Consider the following 11,729-nt stretch of genomic DNA (forward strand, 5'->3'; position numbering starts at 1 on the left):
GGTGGGGTGGGCTCCTGTGCCCCCCCCCCCCCCCCCCGCTATGCCACTGCTACAATATGAATGTTAAAAATTTACACATCTAGTCAAATATCATTTATGTGTGCTAAAATGTTTGGAAGAGCCTAAGGTAGAAGGAAGGAAGGCAATGTCTTATTTAACAACCCACTCAACACATTTTATTTACGGTTATATGGCATCATGGTTAAGGACCACAGATATTGAGAGAGGAAACCTGCTGTCACCACTTCATGGGCTACTCTTTTCGATTAGCAGCAAGGAATGTTTTATATGCACCAACCACAAACAGGATAGTACATACCATGGCCTTTGTTACATCAGTTGTGGAGCACTGGCTGGAACGAGAAATAGCCCAATGGGCTCACTAACGGGAATGGATATGATGCCTCAACAAATTCCCCACTATTATATCAAAGGCCGTGGTATGTGCTGTCCTGACTGGGAAAGTGCAATTAAAAGACTACATTTGACATCCACTAGAAATATTTCAACTCTCCTCAGTGTCAATATAACATAGCCATAGGTTAAAATGTACTAAGGTGTTAAATAAATAGTTCGTTCTTTTACTATCCGTCTCTGTCAGTTGGGCAGGAGATAGTGGTATTATATGTGTTGAAACTGGCATCGGTGGCGGCGTGGTAGGCCATCAGTTTACAGGCTGGTAGGTACTGGGTTCGGATCCCAGTCGAGGCATGGGATTTTTAATCCAGATACCGACTCCAAACCCTGAGAGAGTGCTCCGCAAGGCTCAATGGGTAGGTGTAAAACACTTGCACCGACCAGTGATCCATAACTGGTTCAACAAAGGCCATGGTTTGTGCTATCCTGCCTGTGGGAAGAGCAAATAAAAGATCCCTTGCTGCTAATCGGAAGAGTAGCCCATGTAGTGGCGACAGCGGGTTTCCTCTCAAAATCTGTGTGGTCCTTAACCATATGTCTGACGCCATATAACTGTAAAATAAAATGTGTGGAGTGCGTCGTTAAATAAAACATTTCTTTCTTATGTGTTGAATGTCCTCTGGCCTTATTTGGGGGCAGGACGTAGCCCAGTGACAAAGCGCTAAGGTGTTTTTTTTATATATTTGAATAACGTCGGTACTATGCATGTCCCTGCAATAAAATAAACTGGGTGCATGACGCGTCCTTTCAGAACGCTGGAACACTTTCATTTGAAAATGTTTTGTTCAAAGATTACTAATTTATCTAACCGTGTTTGTATAAAATAGTGTCATTAAAAAAAAAAGACGGTAGCATTACGAAATATGGCCATGAATTGAAATTACTGTAAGATATGATGTTAGGCTATATTTAGTAAGAAGCCAAAACGATGGTGTCCTATGTACATAATGAGAGTCGCATCTAAAGTCGATGACAGTCACTTTTCGCACCCTTGTTTTGTCTTCGTACACAATAAATATAACATATCTTACCGTAATTTCTCGTCGAATCCATGGTACCATTTTTTAATTACAAGGTTTTCATCCACACACAGTCCAGTGTTTTAATAATTATCCATAAAATAAAGTTGGAATTTTTCAGCGTTTTAAAAATGTACTGCTCCCAGTTTGTTTTGTTTAACGACACCACTGAACACATTGATTAATTAATCATCGGCTATTGGATGGCAAACATTTGGTCATTCTGACTCGTAGTCATCAGAGGAATGCTTCCAGGACAAGGACAAGGACAAGATTGTTTAACGTGCACGTTCAGAGCAAGCTGTTGTAGCGCACTCCTGTCCTGGGCGCAAGGGCCGGCCTCGGCCGGCTCCTCTGGCCAGGACAGGAAAGGTGTGGGGTGGGTAGGAGGAGGGACCACCTGCAAGGGAGCACCAGCAGTCCGGCCGTGGCCGGTAATAGGCGGAGGGTGGTATGGTGCTATGGAATTTGGAATGTCCCATAGGATTAAGCCAAAGAGAATGGGTGCGTATTTTTTATGAAAGAAATTAGCCGCAGTTTTGAACGCTAGGGAGCTTTAGGAGTATAGGTTTGGAGTTTAGTAGGCCGAGAGTATTTCATTAGTTGGACCTATTTGGTGCTGAAATGTCTCCCTAGGTTGCCCATAGGGGCCCTTAAAAGGGCCTGATCTGTTCAGATCATGCTTCCAGTTTAGGCCTATCGTTTTTATAAAGAGATGCTATGTGACGTCATTGGAATACCGGAGCCATGTTTTAACGCTGATTGTCAACGCTGGCGGTGACGCTTCTCCACGCAACGCAACCTCATCCTGATGTGACACAAATGACACTGTGGATCAAGCCTCAATTTCTGCACCAAATGTCTGAATTATCCACAAGCATCTTGTCTGCGTAATATGGTACGCACATACGATGAGCTCTATACGGGTCGTCGTGTAAGTTTGGTAATTTACCAAATACTTGTAAAATGAATTTTGGAATAAACTGTGTATACTGTTGGTGCCGTTTTGCAGCAGTGGAGGTTTGTCGCAGGAAGTACAAATTGATGTTGCGTTGGCGTTAACGCTGTTCATCAACGCCGGCGATGACGCTTCTTATCGCAACGCTGCTGACGCTTACGCTGCCGTAACCGAAGTATAAACTTAGCTTAAACCCGGCTTTATGTGAGTTGATATGGATTTAAAACTCAATGTTTTTATAGTGATATTTAACATTTTTCAGTGTTGAGTTAGTTATATGATAATTCATCGGTTCCCTATTGAAGCAAATGGATTACAGTACCAATTTGGAAAAAAACAAAAAAAAAACCCATTAAATTAAAAAAAACAAATACAGCGTATTTTAAGTGTCCGTAATTTTCTATTAAAATACACGATGTCTTTAGTAGCAAGAGTTTCAACTGCGGTTGCTGTAGATTGATGATTACAGACGCCAGGGTCATTTTAACTGTGCCAACATATTTTATTCCTTCATTATAACTATAACGTTAGTTGGTCTCTATGTACTTTAAAGGCGATAAGCCTGAATGGGACCTTGGACAATAATCTCACCTCTTTATCAAAGGCTGTGGCCTTCATATGTCATTGCAACCACAATATACTGGACAATGAAACTACCTTATGCCATAGATTCCTTGAAGACCTAGATAAAATATTTGAGCTGTAATTGAAGGAAGCCATTCATTATTATAATTTTAGTATGTCTTCATGTCGTAAATAAAGTTGAGACGTTTGTCATTAAAGTACCTTACGTTGTTATGGTCTGGTTTGGACATTGACCCATCGAATAAAACCTATCACTGGGTATTAACATGAGAATGTAAAATATATCCGACAGAAGACGCGTGTTAAACATATGGTCTCAAAACAAACGTAGGTTTTACGCTGTAAATCAGTCTGTTCTGTGGAAAAATGTAGCGGGTTTCCTCTGATGAAGGGGGAGGTACAGCGCTCGCTTGATGCGCGATCGATCTAGAATCGATTCCCGTCGGCGGGCGAAGTACGCACCCCATAGTCTGCCGAGGTCCATCCGTGGATGTGTAAAAACATTTAAAATAGTCCGACGATGTGACAAATTTACTTCCCAGAATGCAGTAAAATGCATCTCCTGCATTCTAGATTTTAAAATATTTCGGGGGGGAGGGGGGGCATGCCCCCGGATCTCCCTAGCAACTCCGGCCCTTTGGGCCGTCGATTATGCCGCCCCCCCCCCCCCCCCATATAAATTTCTGCGTACGGGCTTGTGAACAAAACAAACTTTAACTTTTAAAGGGACATTCCTGAGTGCTCCATTATAAGATGTTTCCGATTAATAAAATATTTCTTCGATTAAACTTACATATTAAATATATTTTCTTGTGTGGAATATCAGTGTCTGTATATTCAATGTGTTTCTGGTCGTCTTAATATTTCTAAGAAGCCCAAACTGGATTTTGCCTTCAAATAATTTCGTACGTACGAAAAAGCAATATTTTAGGAAATAAAAGGAAATTTAACTTGGTACAAATATTAGAACGATCAGAAACACGTTTAGTATACAGCCACTAATATTTTATGCAAAAAAATATATTTGATATGTAATTATAATCGTTAAAAAGTATCCGTTAGTCGATAACATCTTAAAAATTGCAGCAAACTCAGGAATGTCCCTTTAACGTGCTTGTTGAATCTTGATAAACTGCTAGTAGGGAAGAAATAATGTGGTTGATCTATTATAAATAGTTAAATAATAAAACTATAAACGAGGATCCATTTTAAAATAATTTTATTTAAAAAATTACAAAATATCTATTAGTTTGTGAATACTGCACCAGAGAATCATAGTACCAAGTTTCAGAACTATTTGATCAAAACTCTAGAAGATAGACTTTTAAATTTTTAATATGAAATTTCTATTTAAAATTTACGGTTGCTGGGAAAGGACATCACATCAAATTATTTTTCTAGATCGATCGATTTAATATCTCGATCGATCGACTTACTATCTCGATCGATCGACTTACTATCTCGATCGATCGACTTAATATCTCGATCGATTGACTTTCGAACTCGAGGCTTTCCGTCAAAATAGGCGACTGGGATACCGTTATAGGTTATACTATACCATATAAAATCCCACAGGCAACAACGTTAACGTTTGTGGTTAAAAACACAATATGCAATATATCAACCAATCTATGACATTCATCTAGGTAATCATCCAACACATAAATACAGGCCACCACGTGCACAGGTAATTTTTCTTTTCTCAAATTGGAGAAGAACTAATCCCCATTCCCTTTGCCTTACCAATTTGGTCGGAATGACGTAAGCAGGTATGTATACACCGTACTAAAAGCCACCCACTGTTGACATAATTTTCTCAAGTACACTCACTGATGCAATAGCTAAGGCAACTACGTCTGTATTTGTAGCAGATAGCATGATCGATATGTAGCTTTGCTGATATGCATCGAATATGGAGGGGCATTTTGAAGCCCAAAATGTCCCAGTTGGCCAAGATGTCCCAATTGGGACATCTTTGGCCGGTGCTCTAATTAATGTATTTAATTAATATCATTTATATTATATTAGGCCCTGGAAGGAAGGTTGTTGGGATAGGTATGGGAAGGAATGATGGGGTGAGGAAGGAGAGGAATGGTGATGTTTATGAACAGTCCGCCATTCGTCCACCGGAAGAGCAGATGATTATCTCCAGATGTTGAAGTTGTTATATTGAAAATGTTGTTGTTGTTGAACTTCCGAGGTGACCCATAAAGTTCCAAGAGCATTCGTGAGCTTACCTATACGGATAACCACTTAATGTCATTGTTAATAACCACTAATCGTTTGACGCGGTTAAGGTTAAGGACCACACAGATATTGAGATCTAAGAAACCCGCTATCACAACTTCATGGGCTACTCTTTTCGATTAGCAGCAAGAGATCTTTTATATGCAACATTCCATAAACAGGATAGCACATACCACGGCCTTTGATGTACCAGTCGTGGTGCACTGGCTGGAGCGAGAAATAATTAAGGTTCAATCACGCTGTCCTGGATACAAACCTCAGATATCTGGGCTGTCTGTCCAGGACAGTGGCTTGGTTGTTAGTTGGTTAGTTCGTGGTTGGTGAGAGAGAAGAGGATGTAGTGGCCTTACACCTACCTACTGAGACCTTAAGAACTCGCTCTGGGTTGGAGCCGGTACCGGGCTGTGAACTCTATACCTACCAGCGCTAACAACAATCAGTTTATTCAACTTGAATCTGAACAGAATCGAGAACCAGTCACGTTGGTGCTGTTCGTTGTTGCTGAACGTATCCCTATTTTACGTGGATAACAAGAACTGTATAGTGTGTTGCTGTTTGTAATTTTGAGTAATAATAAGGCACACTATATCAAACTTTATTGTCGATAGTTATATTGGTTTGCACATTTTAAATAAGGAATAACCCGTTAATTGCTTCGTTTAGCACTTTATAAAATATTGCATGTAATTGTGTACTGTTATAATATTCTAAAGGTGTAAACGAATTGGCCAATATCACTTCAAAAACATGCCAATCAAGCCAGATATTATGTTTATTATAATTGGCATAATATCTTTACGAGAAGTTATAACAAACACACACACACACACACACACACACACACACACACACACACACACATTTACATTAAATTTAGTTTATTATCCAACTAAATATAGTTAGTATACACCTTTGGAGTAAAAACAAAAATGTAACTAAAAATTCATTGAATCAAAAATTATTTTACATTAAATTGCGGTTGTATTGTTTTCTTGTGTCTGTTTGTTTGTTTCTATTGTGCAGATTCCTATATTTGTGACAAAGAAAAACTCGCCACAAACATTTAACACAGAGAAAAAATGCAGGTCTAATAGGATTGTATCAGAGACTTTCCGAGACAGGTGGCGCTCGTGCACCATACACCATTCCTTTTTCTAAATTTGTATTGTCGTAAAGCACCGATCGATATATCCACTCTATTATTCACGACCTAATTGTGAGCATGTATGTGACTAAAGCGTAGAACGGCTAAAAATTAAAGTAAATAATAAAAATCTACGAAATTCCGCAGTTGGTAGTAAAAAAATAATAATGGAAGAATAAAAAAGAACAAAATAACGTCGTCAAATCGTGGGTTTTCCCCAACCATGTTAGTCCAGTGGCGGAACAGAAAAGCATGTTTTAGGGTATATACAATGTTTTATCTTTGTGTCTGGTAGATTGGACCTTCCTGAATATATTTCAGCCGGGTGACAAGCTGTCACCCTTGAGCAATTTCTTATACAACCTAAATTCAAAATGGCCGCCAAGAAATATTGGTTTTTGCCATATCTTTGCTAATAATGGACATAGAGGGCTAATGTTTGTGTCAAACTCCAGGTTTTCATATGCTAGAAGCACAATAATATGGTTATATAGGGTCTATAATAAAACTTTCATTGGTGTCCAGGTACATTTGTGAAAAAAATATGAAAAAATGCCCGAAACCAAAATGAAAGGATTTAACTACTTTCCAAAACTTCTGAAAGATTTATTTTTCATTTTATCTTACATCTTAAAATACCAATGAATAATAATAATAATAATAATAATAATAATAATAATAATAATACATGACATATACATCAGAGCAGAAAACAATAACACGTCTCCAAAAATCTGAGATGAGAGAAGAAATCCTTCCAGACATACCAGTGCAACGATATGATGGCCCCCAAAAACCCGACATGCCTGTTGAGAAGTCTACCCATTCACCTTTGCCACTCAGGATAGTTGCTTCTCAACAAATCTCAATACAGCGGGCCCAGTACATGGACTATACCTTCATGCAAGCTGTAGTGTGTGAGCCTAACATTCCTGAGTTTAATGGCTTCAATACAGGTCATTCCAGGGAGCAAGGACATACGGTTAAACCTAAGACAAAAGCAGTGTACTTACTTTTGGTAGATATGATACCTTCTAACCCTGAAACGATGCTTACAGCTATGGTTGAAGTACAGCGACAGACTAATAGCTGTGGACAAGCATATACCATCTTCACTAATGATCAACAGCTATATCGAGTGGTGATTAGCATAACATGGTCGCATCCAGAGATATTTACACACTTCATCCCACGTCTGGGTGGCATGCACACCCTCATGAACTTTGTTGGCTCAGTTGGAACATTGATGAGTGATTCAGGATTGGAAGACATAATGAAAGCTGCTTTTGGAGGCGTTCAAAAAATTTTGTCAGGCAAAAACTTTCCACGGAATGTTTGGGCTTTGCGGATGGTAGTTAAGGAATTGCTACGTAGCATCCTGACTGGTACAAAATATGTCACATGTTACACAGACTTGATGGCTCTCCTGAAGGACACATGTACAGTCAACTTTCATGCGGTACGGTCATGGGCCTGGTGGCATCATAGGTATCACGCTGAAACCAACACCTCTGAAAAGATGGACTCTTGGTCTTCACATCTGTAGTCGGCTGACCAAGGATGTAGCAGCAATGAGAGAAGGTGATGACCATATTACTGTGACAGCTCACAAGGAAGAAATGTCATATAGGAAACAGGCTGGTGTGGCTGATAGACAACACATACTAGAAAAGCTAGCTGTGTGCATCGACCCTCTCCAACCAGACAGTCACCCGAAAGGTCTAATCAACATTGTGACTGGTAAGATTGCTCCAGATAGTGTAAATGCTGATAACTATGTTGTTATAGGAAAACAACAGATGGAAGAATATGAAGAGAGTTGGCCTGGCAGTTTTCACAAGCCCCTGACAAAGCAGGTAATCACATGGCAGCATCAAGGAAGCAGATCAAAGTTGATCAAGTGCTGTATATGATACCACACTGATATATGCCAGGGTCTTGGGTCTACAGAAAGTGAGGGATATTGATTTAGAGTGTTCTGAAGTACGAACTGGTACCCGTACCCACCTCCATGTTTGACAATAATGGTGACATGAGGCTACACAAGTCAAAATCAATACAAGTCAAAATCAACTCTTAAGAAGAAGTTACAGGTTGAACTATCTGACAGGACATTCCATCCCCCAGAGAGCATTATAATGGATGGATATGCAGCGTTATGGGTGATCAACTGGCCATCACATGGAACTGTCCAGGATTATATCCATAATTTGCTCAGTTACCTTGCACAAGTTTAAACAAGTGTGATACCTACCTTGTTTTTGACAAGTACTATGACAACAGTATAAAAGCTGCCACTCGGAATGCCAGAGCAGAGAAGGATGCAAGCAGACAGCACCAGTTGTTATTTAGCACACCTCTACCAGTCCAGAAGGTCATCCTAACGGTCACACCAAATAAGGTTCAGCTCATCAAACTCATATATATCTACCTCAGAGACCATGCAGATATGCTGCCACAGAATGGAAACACCCTAGTGATAACAGGACCTGATCCCACTCCTGTCCATCCAGCAAGCTGTCCATCTGGCAACAACAGACGTTAACAGCATCAGAGTGGTAGCTGATGACTGGAACCAGTCATGGTAGGACATCAGTCGACATAAAAGCCACTGCAGACAAACATAGTGACATCGTTCCATACCTGTTGGCTGCATATGTTCTCTCCGGCTGTGACATTGTTGCCTACCTGTGGGGGATTGGCAAAGTAACTGTTGTGAAGGTATTATCATCTGGGAAACAACTAGGAAAGCTAGGTGACCTACAGTTACAAATGGTTGATGTGATAGGTGAGTCTACCGTATTTGTTGCTGCTCGTTATGGATCACCGAGATCAACCGACATGACTTCGTTGAGGTACACTGTTTGGTCATCTAAAATGTCCAATCCAAAGTTGTGTTCAGCTCCAGACTTGAAAACCTTTCCGCCAGCAACCGAGGCTTTTGAGGAACGTGTATAGGGCACACCTGCAGATAGCTATATGGAAAGCTGCTCTTGATGCTGATCCACCATCTATCAATCCTGTACATTATGATTGGTCACTGGATGAGTCATCTGTCACTCTGCTCCCCGTAGCCAAACCACCAGATGTTTCACCAGCTCCTGTTGATGTGTTGAAGTTGATTAGGTGTGGGTGCTCATCTCCAAGGCCTCGCTCAACATGCAGATGTAGTTGTCTGCAGCTCAGCTTTCATGTCCCATGTTCTGTGCATGTCATGGCAAAACGGACTACAACAATAACCGTACAAGAACTGCTACAAATACTATTGATGATGAAGATACTGGAGATGAATGATATATGTATGTATGTATGTATGTATGCATGTATGTATATTATATTGTTCTAGTTTTGATAATACACCTACTGACACTAGTTTCATATCAGATCATTAAAAATACTGTATGACAATGGCCAATGTTCTTAACTAAAAGTGAACATAAATATATAATGGAGTAATTTTACTCCATTGTAATGTTTGAGCATCTATTGTAAATGACATAATATGACTATATAAACAGTATATCTTCATTGTTTTGGTGTCTGACATTTCATTTTTCATTAAATACTAACATAAAGGGCATGATAAAGCCATCACATACCTTTTCAGGCAATTAAACTGGATTCCTGGTGTATGAAAACCTAGTTTGCCATAAAAATCTGCTCTCTATGTGCATTATTAGGGAAGATATGGCAAAAACAATATTTCGCGGCGGCCATTTTGAATTTAGGCTGTCAAAAAAATTGCTCAAGGGTGACATAATCTGATAGGAATTCTGATTTCACTGAGCCTATTTTAACATAAATCTATTTGACATACTGGTATCTAAATTTTCTACTTTTCAGTACTTATATCAAGAAATGTCCACTGTAATTTATCTTTATCGTGGTTCATACACTTATTTACCAAGAAAATTAATGACTTTCCATGATTTCCACTGATAATGAAATTAACAGCAATTGAAAACTGCTTTAGACATTATACTATTTTCTCTCCAAAGGCTGTAAGAGTAATAAATTATAAATTAAAGACACAAAATATTATTTTACCAATATGGATTTCTAAAACCAGATGCAGTAAGAAATAATTATGACTATATATAAAAGTACACTTATGGTTTACTAATAGTTTAAAGTGAATATAGGTACAACACCAATTAACTTAACACTAATTACATTAATTTCAAGAAATGCATTACATGCAGTATTCACACATAGCTTGTTTCATGTTCAATGTATGATGAGTTACTTGTTTAGCATGTACATGTATTTGATAAATACATAAACAATACCTATCTGGTATTTATATTTTCAGTCCAACAGTGTGGCTTTTTTCAATGCCATGCTAGAATTTATCATAATGTAGTCAACATACTCCCCCAAAAAGTAAAAGTATTATAAACTGTTATACAGCTTAACAGTCACTGGAGAATAAAATGATGGGATTTTGCTATATTTGTCCAAAATAGTCTAGTTAGGCAATGAAAAAAAACAAGACAAAGAAAAAAAAGAGAACCCCCCCCCCTCCCCCCCCCCCCCCCCCCCCCCCCCAAAAAAAAAAGCAACAACAAACAAACAAACAAAAAAAACATTAATTTTTTTAACAAATTAAAATTTCCAGTTTCAGGATATTTATGTAAATAAATTCTAGATTATAATTTGGAAAGTATTTTGTTATGGTCAGTTTGTTTTTGGGTCAGTAGCAAAAACAAAACAATGTGTTCTGTTATGCCTCAAGTATTTAATCAAATCTCACACTGCAAAAGAAGCTCTGCAGTCTCTTTAGAATAACCAATAATGAAAAGAAATTAATATTTTCATTACATCTCAGCACATTTTAAATTTGGTGTTAAACATTTGTTTCAGAAAAACAGCCTCCATAAGTTTGACCCATGGTTTTGAAACTTGGCATAGATACTGACTCACTGAGAAGGTAAACCCATGGCCACCACACAGGCTACTCCTACCAATTACTTTAATTTCAGCATTTTCACTTTCATTGGAGTTATTTGTTTACACCACCATCACAGCATCCTTTGGTAGTATTTTTGTTAGTCATTTCAGATATGCTTAGTATAAAAAGAAAATGCATCCTACATACATATTACATCTTACAAAAGAAATACCCAACTAGTAGGCCCCCTATAGACAGATTAACAAAGGAATAATCAAATATAGAGTTCAACAAATGAAGAAAATTAATTTTATTCTGCCTTGTATCTAAACAAATTCTGGGAACATGACTAAAAAATATTAGGTAGGGCCAGTCTAAAGTTTTAAAAAAAACCTACATTTGTACTCTTTTTAACTTAAAATAAAATTTAAAAAAATAGGGAAAAATAATCAGGGTAAGCCTTTTTTT

Source organism: Gigantopelta aegis, chromosome 6 (genome assembly GCF_016097555.1).
Source record: "Gigantopelta aegis isolate Gae_Host chromosome 6, Gae_host_genome, whole genome shotgun sequence".
NCBI classification, from domain to species: domain Eukaryota; kingdom Metazoa; phylum Mollusca; class Gastropoda; order Neomphalida; family Peltospiridae; genus Gigantopelta; species Gigantopelta aegis.